The 15,210-nt window shown below is 35.3% G+C and overlaps 1 protein-coding gene across 2 annotated transcripts in view; it reads right to left on the bottom strand.

The window, feature by feature from the left end:
• The window catches only part of LOC110379869 (Ig-like and fibronectin type-III domain-containing protein 2), a 159,817-nt gene that overhangs the window by 127,636 nt on the left and 16,971 nt on the right, over window positions 1-15,210 (bottom strand). For both annotated transcript variants that reach the window (XM_064039025.1, XM_064039026.1), the window contains exon 2: window positions 7,273-7,325. The gene's annotated coding sequence lies outside the window, so the exon portion shown is untranslated. The remainder of the gene's footprint in view (window positions 1-7,272; window positions 7,326-15,210) is intronic.

Here is a 15,210-nt window from a genome sequence, read left to right as displayed (position 1 = left end):
AAGATATTTTAACTTGGGCAATAATTTTGGCTGTCGAAAATACTACGTTATAAAAAGCTTAGTAGTAAAAAGGTATGTTAAGAGCCGTGTTAAAATTGGTAATACGTAATAGTACAAACACACTGTAGACTTTTAGTCGGCCGATAGTTTATTTGGGCTCGTAAATCATTATGAAGATGAATAGTAGTACGAGCATTATAAAGATCAGGTATTGAGCCGGTATTAGACCGACTGATCACTTTGATTGGATTCAAGACTTTCCTTAAAAAAACGTTTTGCCTACCATCCCATATTACCATGACAACCTCGATGGCGCAATGGTCACCATGACAGACTGCTGAACCTGAAGTCCCGGGTTCGAATCCCGGTTCGGTCGACATTTGTGTAATGAGCATGCTAGTTGACCGTGGTTTGGGTGTCATAATATGAATATGTAGCTATATGTAAGTAGTTCATCAGTTATGGGGCAACCCGACCGTGTGTGAAAAGGTGTCCTGACATTTTAAAAATATCGGGTCAACTATCGGCCGACTATTTAGTCTGCAGTTTGCTTATACACGTAAGGGAAAATACCGTGACATAACACAAATGGGTAAAATTTTATGTTCTACGTGATAGAATTTGCAATTTTTTCGTATGCTTTCTAACCACAGTTATAACCATGACTCGCGATATTTGCGAATGACTATTGTTTTATTGTGTGAAGGAGATTTTTGCAAATTACGTGTTTATTTTTTACATGTATGGACGTAAAAATATTACTTCTTTGTTTGTAGACAGTTTGTTTTTTACTGCAATTTGAAAAGATCTGAATCATCTGTAAAACAAAGATTAAATGTACATATTTTGTCGTAGAATCGACAGAGGCAAGCTAACATCATCATATTCCGAGCCTTTTCCCAACTATGTTGGGGTCGGCTTCCAGTTTAATCTGTTGCAGCTGAGTGTTTTCCATGGAGCGACTGCCTATCTGACCTTCTCAACCCAGTTACCCGGGCAACCCGCTACCTCTTAGAAAGACTGGTTTTCAAACTTATAGATAGAAGCAAGCTAACAAAACTCTTAAATCCATTTTCATTTTTACAAATCAATTTGTAAAATTGTAAACATAAAACACATTGAAATAAAAAATAAAACAAAATCCATACAAATACCACAAGAAATTCAGTTTCGTTATTTACGTGGTACACAAATAAAACCTCTTGAGGTCAGTACACGTGATTTCTTCTATTGAAACAGGGGAGCAAGGAATTTGGAGCGGTCGCCACGTTTTCTATTTGTCGAGTTGAAAGGGGTGTGACCTGCTCGCAATATTTGTTGTGTAGATTGAAATAAGTAAGGGTTTTTGGATTTTGTAATGCAATGGTTGTTATGTATTTTTAATCTATTTTATATTATATAGTATTTTGAATCTATAACTCATATTTGTTTATTGTAACACTGTCTACCTGGCACGTTTTCACACCAAAAACACAGATCCACGGAGGAAGAAAATATTTGGTTCTCGATTTGTACATGGACATTGGACATTTATACAGAAATGATTTAAATTTTGGTAAACATTGTTGGCTAAGAAATAATATAGACTACTTTTTATAATCCGTGTGCTGGAAGTAGATCTGTCAAAACGTGGGTGAAACCGCAAGGAGCAGCTAGTTCAATATTTTTTTCTGGAACCATGACTTCTTCACAGCTATACATACTTTTAGATATATTTTCACGTATAGGGGTGTATCGTGCACCCTATATATTTTCCTGTCAGAGGCAGAAAGTACACTGAGTACTTTCCCATGTCTGCACATTTTTTATACAGAGATCAAAACTTTTTTCACTCGATTCGTTTTCGGTTCTAAAAATACATTTCTTTTTTATCCGACTGCAAAAAAAGGCTACGTTCCATGTTCGCTTGAACTGCAGGGGTGGGTCTTTTAGTTAGATAAACAAGTGTTTCATAGATAAGTCCACTTATTGTAGAGTCTTTAAGTTGACCTATGAGATCATCAACTCAAGTTAAACGTTAGAATACCTTCCTTACTGAGTATAGTACAATCTTCAATACCTACATCAGACACCAGTCTCTGACACAGTTGGAATCTAGACATAGGTTACTTAATTTTAAGTATTTTTAAAGCACCAACTGTGTAAAGCAAAATAAATTATTTTATTACTGAATAAAAAATTACATATTCAGTGTTTCATAGATCAGTCTCTAACTGTCTTTTTGTCTTATTTTTATATCTTCAGCTTAGTTACTTCGGAGTTTTATGCGCCACCTAAAAACTTACTACTCTAAAAACTTTTTTAAAGGCTAAGAACCAATTTTACGATCTCTAGACCAGCTTCAAAAACACGCTGTTATCTCAAACACACTAACAATTTGTGGTGAACCTTGGCATTCCTGCGCCGATGCGCCTGCGACTATTATGTGGTCGCGCCACTTGCGCTGTGGTAACATAATTGTTAGTAATTATTTTATAGTCAACTGCTGAGGTGAATGAACTGATGCAGTTTTATATGAGGCTTGTATTTTTGCTAAAGGTTTTTGTAGTTAAGATCATTTCTGAAGTGAGTAGTTTCCGTCATCGACTTCTCTTGCATCTTATGGGCACTATTCCGTGTATCCAGATAAAATGTAGCCTACAGCCCTCCTTGATAAAGGGGCTACAGGACATAGAAATGAAATTATCTATATAAATTCTAAGACACCAGTCTGACCAAGGGGTATTGGGTTGCCCAAGTAACTGGGTTGAAGAGGTCAGACAGGACAGTCGGTCCTTGTAAAGCACTGGTACTCAGCTACATCCGGTTTGACTGGAAGCCAACCCCAACATAGTTTTGAAAAAGACTCTTAGGATGGGAAATTATAATCAAATCGATATCTAGTACTTTGTAAGATTAGCGCTCTTAAGCAATCAACCTTTCTGTTACTATACATAGATGATGTAATGAGAAGATTGTTTTAGAAAAGGCATACGTCCAGGTTTTCTGACAATGATGTTTTTACACTAGATAGAATACTAAAGATAATAGGTATGTACTTTTATGTTATTGCCATATCATAGTACTATAAACTGTGGATGTTGGTATACAAGGCACAGGCAGTAAATAATATCATAGCGTAATGATCTATTGTGCGGTCTTTATGTTGACCTATGAGATCATCAACTGGAGTTAAGTAAAACGGTAGAATACCTTCCATACTAATGTAGTTACATCATTAAAACAAAACTCTTCTTAATGGAACCTTCACTTGTCATTGATTCATTCATTCTTAACCATTTTAAATTGATTTCCTAGTCAAAAAGGCTAGGCAGATTTCGATGGGCATTTCTTCCGATGAGTATAACAATAGCAAAACAACTCATTTTTTACCTAAAATCATTTACCGGAAAACATGCCCCTGAAGAATACAGTTTGGACAAAATTGACTTAAGCATTTCATCATCAGTCTAGCCCAATTATTGGGGTCGGCTTGCAGTCCAACCAGAATGCAGCTAAGTACCAGTGTTTTACAAGTAGCGACTTAAGTATTCCTTCTACAAATCACCCAATACCAGACTTACAAAAACATTTCTTACACCCATCTATTTCCCATACAATCACAATTTCTCAAACAATTGACGACGGTACATCAACATCGTTGTCCTCCATTTATTGCCCAAAGGTAATTGAATTGGTTCCAATTTGATGGCCACAGACGCAGCAACGAACAGACCCACAGAGTAAGGAAAGATGAGAGATGACGCAGGTAGGTCAAGCGCCTTCTTGTAGGTCAAATTCGTACGGTGGATATGAGCAAAACGATCAGTTACGAGTGAACTGTCGAGGCGTTCGGGTTCTTTGAGACATGTGTTAACGATTTTTAGTATTCCAAAAAGTGGTTGAGGCCAAAGAAGGCGTATAAGGGCTGAAATAGTAAACTTTCTTCGTCCCCCGCATACCCACATTTTTTGGCGCGCTACATTCTGAGGAGATTTTCCGTTATGACACCTCCGCTAGTCATTTTGTTCTCCATAAACAGACCTGACATCAAAACGACATAAAATGGCGTCCACGTATTAGTTTTAGTACGCAATAAAGCAGACACAATGATCATCGATTGTTTACTAGCAGAAACATAAAATAAAGATATAATATGTATAGGTAATGAAGATTATTCTATGGAGAAAAAAGTATTGTTATCGCTGATGTAATGGCGGATACAATGAAGAATGAAGGTTTATTTTTGTAATCATCAAGAAAGATATTTGTAGTAATTAGAAAAGATTATGAAGCATTTAGAAGCACTATTGTACAGCCACAAGTGACAAAGAATATGCTCAACAAAATACATACATATAGTCCACGATTAGGATTCCAAAATATATCAAAACAGTTAGCTTCTACATCAAGGCTATCGATGAAACCAAGTAATAAGACAGACAGTAAAAAAATTGCATTACTTTTAATTACCATTTGTCAGTACTCTTATGGATCTCTTTAAGGATCCCTGCGGGGCCCAGCAGGGCCAAGGCCTGCCGGGAATTGTTCGAAAGAGTTATCGTGGCCATGGTACATAAAAGGTCTACGACGGAACACGACGGTTTTTAGTCAGTAAGAAACTGTCAGAACCGGGATCATTTGATGATTTTTGACGTCGTTAAAAAAAAGTGACAAAGCATATGCTCCAAAACAGATAGCTTCTACATCAAGGCTATAGATAAACAGATAGTAAAATAATTGCATTCATTTTAGTTACTACTTGTCAGTACTCTTCAGGATACAAAGTGGTACTTCTTTTTTAAATACACTACGTTACAATGTCTAGTTTACAACACAAAGTCACATCTAAATAGGTAAATACATTATTACGTCCTGAATGTCCTCTTCTTAAACCGGTTCTAACCGGATCGAGCTGGCGAGCACTGATTCTATTGTTTCACTATCGCTTTTGAATACTGTCATGAAACATGGAAGCTTGGAATATTAAGGTACTTTTTGATAGCGAGCTGTCGACTGCATGAAATCGGTCAACATTCGAGGGCAGCGGAACGTACTGCTGCCGCTTTAATTCAAAACGATTTCTTAACTAGTGATGTCCTCCTAGTCGATTATCAGCTACGACGGCTGTTATCATGTAAGGAGATAAGGCAACTGCACAGGACATATTATAGTGCACAAGCACTTTCGCTGACACAGGTGCACTCACTATTCCTTCACTCTTACAGACCGATTGGACGGCAATACTATACGACCGGAGAGAGACGCAAGACCGACATTTACGTGCTTTCCGATGCACGGGTGTAGAAACTAGTAGTGCAGCCGCGGCACGTGCGATCAGTAGCTCGCTTTCAAAACGTACCTTTAATCTAGGTTTGTGTAGACCAGAGATACGAGAATAACCTGAGCTTTTGTAAAATGATAAGCTTGTTAGCTAGGAGTGCTCTATCAATTATTCAGGATTTTATCTCTGTTTTCCTTGAAAATGTACAAATGAACTCTGAAATCAACGTTCGAAAAGGTCTGCAAAGCATTAAGCAAGCTCGAATGATTTTGTGTACTATGTTGCCATGTAGATTAGAGACAAAAATATTTTTGCCGATAAATTAGTTTCATTTAATTTACATTACTTATGTGCAGTATATGCAACTTAAAATAAACCTTACACACAAACACTTACAGCTACTAAGTACATAATACTATTTACAAGCAGTAACAAAACAAATATCTAATCTGCAAGATCCTCTAAGCAATCCATCATAATTCAGAAGTACTCAACAATTTGCCAAAACTTTTCCTCACCCTCTTTCACCCGCTTTTGAATGCAACCCCAATTTTAATAACGACCCCTAAAATGTCTTCACGTGTTAAAAAATTCCTTTCACCAAAGAATTTTAAAATTCTAGACTGTGTTTTTAATTACATAAAAGAATTTTGAGAAGGGCTCGTTACGTCAGATAGGTGGCACCCTTTAAAGCGCACACATTATAAACTTTTAGTCGGCCGATAGTTTTGGGTTCATGAATTAGTATGAAAATGAATGGAAGTACATACGTAACATTTATCCGTATTTGCCCGCTATCAGACCGGCTAGAAACTTTGATTAAAACAACATTTTTTTTTCTACCACCGGCTTTCAGTCGGCCGACTGAAAAGTCTACAGTATGCGCGCTTAACCACCCTTTTTTGGGGGGTGTTAGGTTAGAGTCATAAATCAAAAGTGGTTTATGAGAATTTTTGATAACGTCAAACATTGGCACTTTGACACGGGTGCTGTGACGTCACGGTAAAAAATTAGGTACCCGTCTATCTGTTCTTAGGTCTACGCATATTTTTAGGTCTTCCATGTTTTGTGAAAATGTGAAAAGTGGTTTCATGAGTGATGGCTGTCAATAATTATTGACACAGGATAGGTATCGGCCTTTTTCGGGTAAAAATATTTTGATTATTTTTTGTCGATAGGTATTTGGCTTCCTATGAATCTACCTGGCTTAAAATAGCTGGTATATAAACACAGGTCAGAAAATTTGAAGAAATGCTCATCTTACTTCAATATTACCTGAAAATCGGTGTTTTTAATTTACATTTTCTTTCTCATGTACGTACAATTTGTTTTCAATTGGCTTCACTAATAAATTATAATTAAAACACGTTAATTACAATTTAATTTTTACTGAGAGAAATCTGTAACGAATTCACAGATATGAGAATATTACGATTTATTGCACTTAAGCTTTACTTTGCTTTGTAAATTAATCTATTGAAGCAGAAGATTTAATTACTATTAGCTTCATTTATGAAGGAAATCACTACTTTTGAATGAATGAATTATATATTATTAGTTGTTATGGCTGATAAAAAGGTGAAGGAAAACATCTTGAGGAAACCTGGACTATATAGTCTGAAATCACCAACCCGCATTGAGCAAGCGTGGTGATTAATGCTCAATCCTTCTCCGTGTGAGAGGAGGCCTGTGCCCAGCAGTGGGACGATAAATAGGCTGTAACTAACTAACTAACTAACTAGTTGTTATGACTTTGTTGGCGCAACGGTCACAATACCGGACTGTCGAACTGATGGTCCCGTGTTCGATTCCCGGTACAGTCAAAATTTATGTGATGAGCATACTTGTTGCCTGTGTATTATATGCAATACCTACGCATTTATAAGTACATATTTGTAAAGTATATGTAGTTTATCAGTTGTGTGACCACCCATAATACAAGCTAATAAACAGCTTACCATGTATAACGATATTTATTTTAAACCAAATAATTAATTATAGTTACTAACCTTTTTTGATACTCCCAAGAGTTATGCCTCCGGAATGTTGCTTAGGTACTGTTCTGAAACAAAAATAAATGAATATTAGCTGACTCATTAAGGTACTTGTGTTAGTAACAGCCATAGGGGTCGATCGATCATAAAGTTAAGCAACGTTAGCGGACGGGTGACCATATTGTCGTTCCTCCATGCTTCGAGAGGCAGGTAAAATTGATGAATAGAATAGAAATTAGATTCTTTAGATCATCAAATAAATTAGCATAATGGTTCCTGATCTTCATATACAGCGTGTTCCTTGTGAACCTTTGTAGCGTAAAGACGTGCCTACAGGGTGTTGCAACAACAAAGGCTGACTAACGTTGTAAACTGCATTGTTGATGCATATTCAGGTGAGCCACTCAACCTTAGAATATTTGTTAGTACTCAGACAAATAGCAAGAGTAACAAACACATACATAAATTCCTACGCATTTATATTCAAAATTGGATAATTATACTACAAGTCCAGTAAATCACGCCTATACTTACTTTCTAAACTACAACAAAACATAGCATATTCATTATTTATCCCGGTATCTATGCAATTGGAATTAAAAGTTATACACTAGTGGCCTTTTTGCCCGCGGTTTCATCCGTGTCCCGGAGGAACTTCTTAACGCCCCCGGTTAAAATATAGCTCGTGAAAAATTAAGCTTTCTAACAGTGAAAGAATTTTTCAAATCAGTTCAGTAGTTTCAAAGCTTTCAGGATACAAAACAAACAAACCAAAAATTATTCCTTTTAAATTAATATAGAAATATAGATAGACAAATGACTATGATATCCTTTTAGTCAATCCACATTGTTCCCTAGCCGAACATCCAAAAGGGAAGATTTAAGGCCGTGATGGTATTTAATAAACACGGATTGCAGTACCAAATTGAAATCTATTACTGTTATATGGCACCCCGAGGATAAAATATTGGTCGTACGGTTTCGTGTGTCAGGCTACCGTAATTTTAAAGGGGAGGTTACACCGGTGTGTAAAACTGGGGCACGTACAAATGTTTCTACTGGTCTACTCGAATGACTCATAGTAACGAAATGCATGCGAAAATTTTTAAAATGTCTGTGAAATTGCAACCTTTGTGCGCGAACATTTGCAATGGATTTTGATGGATTCTGGCCCTACGGGAAAAGACATGGTTCTCTTACTAGAAAAAAATCTGTTGAGTTGGTTGAAGATGTCTATAGAGATATAAGAAAAGGTTAGGTGAAATAAAGGATTGGTGTGATTCTTGAGTTGAGCAAAAGATGTGATATTTTTTCATCCATTTTTTATTGCTTTTTAGTTGATTTTGACGTAGTCACAACACTTTGTTAGGCTCTCGTTAATAATTTTCTTTCCAATTTCCATTTTAATGAAGACAAAAACTTAATCATTTGCTCAATTTGAGAATTCATCTATTTCATCTTTTAAACAATAAAATAAGAACAAAAAGCCTTAGAATCGAAAATAACGCGACAGTCGATTCGGTTACAACAAACTTCGAAGACTTACTGTAAATTCTCTGAAAGGAAAGTTTCATAAGCCGTGAACTTTCGAAATGAAACATTCCCCAACGTTTTAACAGACATTCAAATTTCCTTTTCAACGATAATTATTATATAGCTTCGGGAACATAGATATAAATAGCTATTGCCCTTGATTTTGGTCGCGTTTCGAGAGAAATAATGCTCGCTGAGAATAATTTTACTAGACGATGTAATTGCAAAGTAGCATCATTATTCGTTCAGTAGTTTTAGCGTGAAAGAGTGTCAAAGATCTGTACAGTCACGTTTATAAGTGTAATGTTTTCTTTCGTTATTGAAATATAGGTAATATAAGTTAAACTTAGGTTTAAAAACCATTTCGACAACACTTAATCAATATGATAGGTTTAGCAAAATTTTAACCAATAACTTGAAAGCCGAAAATAGAAGAGTCAGCAATTTCTGATAATGATCAAAAAGCAATTCAAATTGAAATTAGCAATAAATTAACATAATCATACCAAAAGCAAAACAGTCAAACACGTTGGATTCATTTGCATTCCAAAAATAAAGTCTAGAATTTAATATAGTCCGTATCCTTTATTTTCGTCTCTCACCAAAATGTTTCGTTCATTAAAATATTATAACCTCATTTGGATCAATTAAAAATTTTACGTGAATAAAGAAGTTTTTTTTAATTTGTTTCCAATTATTTAGGTGCTCTGAACACTATTCATATCAAAATTAATATCTCGAAGCTTTTTATTGCTTTGGAAATTTAAAAGGTCACTTGCTTTCCTTTTGGGCAATGAAAAAATATTTTCCTTTTGTTTCTGAAAACTGCGCGCTGATAACTTTTTTTGGGAATATAAAATCGTTATTGGTTCTTTTGATTTAAATGTTTCTGCTTAAGTATGAAATAAATAAATAACTTTTGGTATTTTTGATGTAGATTAAATATAGTTCCTGAATTATTTATACTGAAGAAATGCTCAATGGAGAAATTACAAACATCTTAGTTGAATTTGAAAATAAAACTGGCTGGGTGTTGCACACGTATAAACGTATAACTTGAAGCCTATTTCAGTCCTCAAACTCTATACTATCAGTGTACCCATTTTAATGGGTCCAGGAGTTTTTACGTGAAATCACGATAAACAAACAGACAGACTTTCTCATTTATAATATTAATAACGATAATAAATACATAGGTATTGAAGAAAATATATCTCTAGCCTACATAACAATTTGAGCACGTAATAATACGTTGAAGTGATACCAGATCTTCAAATTGAATAAATCACAAATCCATTCGTCAGAGAATCATTTGTGACGTCACAACCGTGACGTGTTATATCGCGTCTAATTACGAAATCGATCATTTGATAAGGCTTTTCATATTATTATTATATTCTGGTATATATAACGTTTTCAATATCTTTTTGCCTTGAAGTTTATTATTAAAACGTTACTGACAGATTTGATATTAATATTAAATGGAGGATGTATAGAAATGTGATGTTGGAAGTAAAGCTTGTAATAAGAAAATATATGATATGTAAAACATTATTCAGGTAAATAGGAAATTCATCTAGAGCCCTATGAATTTTAACTTGATCTCAAAATGTATAAATATACAAATCCTACTTATATTAAACATAAATGCGATATATGTATGGATGGATGGATAGATGTCTGTTCCTCATTCATGCAAAAACGACTGAATGGATTTTGATGAAATTTGCCAGGTGCAGAAAGTAGTTTCCTCACCCACCGTTCTCGCTGTGGGTCAATCAGACTTTACTTTCAACTGATTAAACCTACGTAAGTTCCTTCTTACACCCTTTGTGTACCAGGGCCGAGTTAACTCTTTCTGACAATCTCGAAACCAACAGCTACTACTAGGCAGCACCAAATTCCCAATAAAACTTGGTTAAAGCAGTTTTATCTGCTCCCAAAGCTACCATAACAGGCTATTTAGATTATCCTCACAGTAAAGAACACAATAAATCAATATAAGGTCTCATAATACCCTATCACTAAGTATTATGGTCGTTTCTTTCTGTCCAGTAATGGGTAAGTGAGATGGGCATCACAATGGACGAAGGATTGTAGCAAAGATTATAAAGGAGCTTGTGGCAATGGACACATCCTGTGGGAGCGATGTGAGCAATCTAAGAGTATGTGGATGGGACAAGCGAAGGACGAAAGCGATAACGTAACTGGTTTGTACTGGCTGATTTAGATAATGTAATGAGTAGGTAAGTTGTTAATATATCTTTCAAAATATTCCAAATATGTCGTTTTTAAATCGTCTAAACCCGTCCAACATTATGTTTGCATTTATATCAGTAAAATGATTCCCATAATCGTAACTTGATCATTACATTGATTTTTAGATGGAAGAATTAATCACAGTGACAAAATAAAAACAATCAATAGTCAGACAAAGACTTCTAGAGCTGTTCAAAAGTTTTATTTTTAGTTTTTTGTAAAGCCGGATTATTATTTTTGTAAAAAGTTTTCTAATAGCATTATACCTCGGATATCTTCGGAGGAAGAGATATAATATAACGCCTAAAACAGCTATTACCACATTTCTAACCATCTCTGAGCACCTATCTCCTATTCCAAACAATGTAACAATACTACAGGTAACATACCCAATTACAGCTATATCTTAATCTGACACGAAACCAAGGAATGCGAGCTATCATTGTAATATGGAGCCGATCTCAATTGAGCACCCAATATGTACAATATGGTACAATATGTACGATATGGTTCAATCCATTATAAGGGGTAGGGTTACCATCGGTTTGCGGGTGGCAGGAATTCCTGGTTACTTGATATTGAGACTTGAAATATACGTTGGTAATTTCAGTAGTTATGTATATTATGTGGTATATAGAAATATCTATAGTATATAGTGTAATAGTATTGTAAAGCTGAAAGGTGTTTGTTTGGAACTACGACGAATTCAATACTTTTTATCTGGGTGTGTGGTAAAAAAATACATTGAAATTGTATCCTAGCGTCAGAGCCCAAAAATAATTCTCGTTTTGAACCACATTTTTGTTCAAGAGCCGCAGTTATATGTAAAATATCTAGGTTTACTCGTTTGCAACATCGAAGAAACATTTTCACAGCAAAAAACTAAACCAACTCATATTATATCGAGAACCTGGTGAAAACTAAATTTACTGGAAACACGGGCCAGTGTTAAAAAAACTATTTGAAACTTCGATACAAAAAAGTCGCACTACAACGCCACTATTTTTTTAAAACTTTTTTCTATTTTGAATGGAAGTTGCATGTTGCATGAAAATAGATACATTAAATTAATGAATCCTCGAAAAAATCGACATTTAAATAAACCGAAAACTAAATTAACTAAAAGCTATCAGATTTCCTACTGTAGATTTTAATTATTATTAAAACACACAACACATTATTAAAAAACAAAATACAAACATATACCATTGTATTTTGCATGTTATTGTACATTCCACAAAAAAAAACATTATGGCGGGAAAATACCCACTCCATATAAAAACATTTACACCTCACCGCACGTAGTAAAAAAGTGTTGAAATAAATTGTACGGAGCCCAACTATTTGTCACCCTAAATGGGGATCCCGATCCGAAACCTAGGCAAATTCTTTTATCTGTACTTACAAAGTGTGAGTATCATCTAAATTCGTTAGATTTTTTGGGAGTTGTAAGTAAAGATTACTTTTGTTTTTGGATAATCTTTTACCCAATAGTTGTCTTTACTAATCATAATGATATAATAAAATATTCTAGGCATATTGTCAGAAAATTGTGCCAATTCTTCAATGCTACTTTTTGAGTGCAATAAAAATTACAATTCTATGGTAGTTTCTACTTACATATTTAGCTACAATATTAATTCCCAAAAATATCTCAAAACCTAGTCACCCCACTAAATCAAAATCCCGTATCCTCGGCAATACAATACAATAGTCATATACACAAATATACATTTAGTGTCAGACAATTTGATTTGGCCGATCCTCAGCCGAAACTAATAACGAACCGAACCGGCAGATTTGCATACTGAAATCACGTATTTTGAATATGCACAATGTCATGTTACGTTTTATTTGAAAAACTTTATTCATTGGTTTTTGGAAAAATATTATTAGTGTTAACGGACTTCAATGTTATTTGAGAATTTTGAAAAAAAAAAGATTTCAGATAGACAGTTGCTCCATGTAAAACACTGGCATTCAGCATTCAGCTACATATGGGTAGACTGAAAGCCGACCCCAACATACTTGAACAAAAACAGATAGAGGACGTGTGTGTATATTTTATTTTATTCCCGTTTTTCATAACATGACATTACACATACATACACACATGATTCACACAATAATTCTACCTATGTGCACATGTAATTTGCTAGGTGAGTCCCACTAAAAAGAAACAGAGCATTTATTTACTAAAAAAAAGACACAAATTAAACCACCCAATTTTTCTACGTCATGGTAATTCTCCCATCGATTCAGACGTTCACCACAGCCGATGGTGTCACGGCGTCATTATCCCATCAGGGGTAAACATAAGATATGCCATGCGATATGTCCCGTGTCTATCCATCTCCGGGTAATCTGTCCCTAATCGGGGACGATAGGAAACCTCTTATGTAGGGGAACGTCAATTTATTAGGGGATACCTTTTTTCGCGTGAATTTCTGTGGTGGTTTGGTGTGGTATGTTTGCTAAAGAGAAGATATAATTCACACTCTAATCGCATCGTTTTCAAATCGGTACTGTAGTTGCTGATATTAGCGTGTTCAAACAAAACAAACTCTACAGTTTCATAATAATAGAGATTTAAATGTTTACGGCTTATAAAATAATTTCAAATCATTTCTGCACTTTCAAGGGTAGAGTCACAGAATACTATAAAAGGTAGAGTTTTGGATATTCCAAATCCGTTGCTGTCAGACGCTTTTGTATACATTAATGTCGTCACGAAGAACAGTGAAACGAATAAAATATGGACCGTATGGCTTCCACGCGGAAACATGTCTAAAACCTCAGAAAAGACATGGGCTGCTTTTTATCCAAGTACCTAAAGTAGTTCCCACTGGGCGCGAGTGAAGCCACTGGCGATAAGTACCTAATATATAATAAAATATTGGCATAAAGCCTACTTCAATCTCAAGGTCGTCTTTGATTTTTCTTATCCCCAAACTACAGACGTAAAGCTAAGTGGTACAGGCGTCCTGAGTGCGTACGTACGAGCGTTATTAACTGACGGCCGCACTTAACGGCTTAGTCGCGTGACGGTTTTGGTAATACGCGCACTAGAGGTAAGGGTGTGAGCACAGAAGTGAGTAGCGAGTTTTGGTGAAATAAGTTATTAGTGGGTGAGAATGTGGATGGATGGAGAGGTAGAGGTAGACCAAGGACTGTGGGTTGAGTACCTGAAATATAGATGGATAGATTTACTTTATTTTTAAGGTTTATGATCTTAAAACTAATTACCGTATGTGAAAGAATGGGGGCCTTATCGCTAACTGTGATAGCTTACAGACAAGCTAAGTGACATGAAAGTAAATGACAAGAATAAGATAAGAGTAAAGTGAAAGGAATGAGGGCTGACAAAGAGGAATGGCAGAGGACAATATAGTGCGTTCACCCCAAATAACTTGGTAACAGGAAGTAGTTCCCTCGGGACGCGAGCGAATCCAAAACGAACAAAACATGATTTTGAAAATCTGTTCTTTTCCTATATAAATAAAAGCTTTATTACGTACAAAATCGAATAAACAGACACTTCAATTACCACCGCTGCAATTTAGTAATTCAATAAATCAATTACTGCCCCCCGCTCCGCTTATTACCGTACCCTCACCTTAAATTTAAGCCCTGACAGGTTAAATAGATGCGAATTCTGTATTAAAACGTATTTTCTTGTAATGTCCTTAACACTGGTGGATAATGCGATTAAATGAGGGGGGGCTTGGAGGCTCGAGGGGGGTATATCTGTGATCATTGGGCCCCTTTGTGAAGACCCCGCGTCTTATTTATAGCGAATCTTGGAGTTTATAAGCGTTTGTATATTGTTTAAGTTTTGTTTCTTTTGTGATGGACTTGCTGTGTTTATTTTCGTTAATAGTATTATAGGTAAATTGATTGTATAATTAATGAATGGTGGTACTCATGAACCTTGTAAAATTATTGATTTGTTCGCTTAGCTTTGTGTTAATAATTTATAGAACAATTAGAAGTGGTTAATACGATTTCAGTTGTTACTGTGTTACTTGTTGGCATTTTAAAACCATTTAAGGTTTACAATTTCGATCCTGCCGACCTGCCTGATGTATTTATTTATAGTAATGTTTTTCATTCCATCATCTCTAGCTATCTCACAAATGACATTCTTTTCAACCACACAAT

The sequence above is a fragment of the Helicoverpa armigera genome, chromosome 18 (genome assembly GCF_030705265.1).
Source record: "Helicoverpa armigera isolate CAAS_96S chromosome 18, ASM3070526v1, whole genome shotgun sequence".
NCBI lineage: Eukaryota > Metazoa > Arthropoda > Insecta > Lepidoptera > Noctuidae > Helicoverpa > Helicoverpa armigera.
The sequence above is the reverse complement of the archived record's forward strand: the minus strand, read 5'-3'. Positions and strand labels throughout refer to the sequence as shown.